The 2,580-nt window shown below is 45.0% G+C and overlaps 1 pseudogene; it reads left to right on the forward strand.

The window, feature by feature from the left end:
• Window positions 1–83: 83 nt before the first annotated feature.
• Window positions 84–668, forward strand: LOC102865853 (annotated as a pseudogene).
• Window positions 669–2,580: the final 1,912 nt, after the last annotated feature.

Raw genomic sequence — 2,580 nt, forward strand, 5'->3', positions numbered from 1 at the left:
GGAGGTTGGATAAAAAGTTGGAAGACGCTCTTTGCCTGTGATCGCGGTCTGCGCCCAGGCGCAGACGGGCAAGCGGGGCCAGCATGCCGGTGGCCAGGAGCTGGGTTTGTCGGAAAACTTACGTGACCCCGCAGAGACCCTTCGAGAAGTCCCATCTCAACCAAGAGCTGAAGCTTATTGGCGAATATGGGCTCCGGAACAAACGTGAAGTCTGGAGGGTCAAGTTTACTCTGGCCAAGATCCGCAAAGCTGCCCGAGAGTTGCTGACGCTGGACGAGAAGGACCCACGGCGACTGTTTGAAGGCAATGCGCTGCTTCGGCGACTGGTCCGCACTGGTGTGCTGGACGAGGGCAAGATGAAGCTGGATTACATCCTGGGCTTGAAGATCGAGGATTTCTTGGAGAGGCATCTGCAGATCCAGGTGTTCAAGCTCGGTTTGGCCAAGTCCATCCACCACGCCCGCGTGCTGATCCGCCAGCGCCATATCAGGGTCCGAAAGCAAGTGGTGAACATCCCGTCCTTCATTGTCCGCCTGGACTCCCAGAAGCACATCGACTTCTGCCTGGGGCCTCCATACGGTGGGGGCCGCCCAGGCCGCGTGAAGAGGAAGAACGCCAAGAAGGGCCAGGGTGGGGCTGGAGCCAGCGATGAGGAGGAGGAAGATTAGGCTCACCAGGGCCCTCCTGGGTGGGAAACGGTCTAGTGTACCAGCCAGGTGATACAATTAATTCTTGAATGATAATTAATAAATCAATTAACTAATGGGGGAAAAGGAAAAAAGAAAAAAGTTGGAAGACAAAGGATAGGAGAATGAGAATGTTATTTAGCTTGTTTGAAAAACAAATAGTTCAAAGTTACAGTGCTCTATGGTTATAACTAAAGTTATAACTGAAGTCAAGTTGTTGTGTACCATAGAGTCAGAACGGACACACAGCAAAGTAAAGAGAAATACAATTTAAAAGTCACTAGAGATGACAAGTTTTATGAGACCATATTTGTTATCTTTCCATTGAATGGGAATGAAGTGTCTTAGAGCCTCAGATCTGAGTTTGTGGCTTAATTATATTAATGACATCTTTATCTAAAAAAAATTAAGCTCATTTTTTGGTAGAGTTATTATGAAATCATGCCTCTAAGTCATGGTGCATGGGTACACAGACACTTAACAAATTAGTACATTTCCTCAAAAGCTCTGGTTTGTAGCCAAGGAAGGCTCAAACTTAGGCCTGCTTCACTTCTCTATACTCTCTAGTGCTCTATCCTGTTGTAACTGTGTTTGGTTCTAACCACCTTTTGTTGCCATGGAAACACTCAGATTACTGTCCTCTACTATTAGTGGCTACCCCATTTCCTGTTAGACCACAGTACTAAGTGTGACAGAGGCCATAGCCTTTTATTTAAGGAACATGTCTATGGTCAGATAATGCTGTGTGCATAGCTCTACCTGCTCATATTGGTTTTGAGGCCTCTGCAGGCTTTTATTTTCTAGAGGCCTCATTGCACTGTCCAGCCAAAGGTAGGTGATGTGATCTGCTCGCTGTTTCAAAGGAGAAGTGCAGGCAATCTCCTCCTGATATTTACAATATCTAAAAATAGAGGGAGGGTCAGTTTCCACTTCAGTGGCAGTGGGTGAGGACCTTGTCACAAAGTATCTTTTGAATCCAATTAGTGTACATCTGTATGCATACATATGTTGTTGTTTCTATATGCTGTCTTAGTGACCTTCTGAACTATAGCTCTGAACTTTGCCCTATCGTGAGCCAACCTTACTGACACACCTGGCCCCATTGCCACAGTCACTATATCTCACCCAGGGTCTTCCGATCCTGTGCTGACCCGCCACCCTTTCATGCATGATGTCCCTCTCCAGGGACTTGTCTCTCCTGGTAACATGCTCAAAGTATGTGAGATGGAGCATCAAAATCTTTGCCTCCAAGGAGCAACCTGGTTTCACTCTCTCCAAGATAGCCCTATTTGTTCCCTTGGCAGTCCATAGTATGTTCAATACTCTTCTCTAGCACCACAACTCAGAGGTGTACATTCTACCTCTGTCATTCTTAGTCATGGTGCAACTCTCAGATGCACAGCAAGCAATTGAGAAGACCATGGCCTGGATCAAGCACACCTGTCTCTAAATTGACATCACTGCTCTTTAGTTACATAATATTAATGATGTTGTTAGGTGCTGTGAAGTTAATCAACTTGTCGTGACTGTATACATACTCATATTAATGATGCAAATGTTGGAAGTGCTTGATTGATAAGTGAAAAGTTAGAATCTATTAGAGTTCACCTAGAGGAGCCTCAAAAGAAAGGGCCGGCGATATTTCTGAAAAATTACCCCTTAAAAACTGCATGAAGAAGAATTTTACTCTGATACGGAGGAGGTTGCCATCAGATCGAGGTGAGTCGATGGCTGCTACATAATTGATCATACACACATTCACTTACAAACCCACATGCCATACCTACTTATCCTTGTGCACTTGTATATATTTTTAAAATGTTTCTAACATTAATCGTAATAAGCATACTAAGTACATGTTGTTGTTGTTGTTATCTGCTGTCGAGTCGTTTCC

This window comes from Elephantulus edwardii, unplaced genomic scaffold (genome assembly GCF_000299155.1).
Source record: "Elephantulus edwardii isolate Elephantulus edwardi_28Jun2011 unplaced genomic scaffold, EleEdw1.0 scaffold00011, whole genome shotgun sequence".
Classification (NCBI taxonomy): Eukaryota; Metazoa; Chordata; class Mammalia; order Macroscelidea; family Macroscelididae; genus Elephantulus; species Elephantulus edwardii.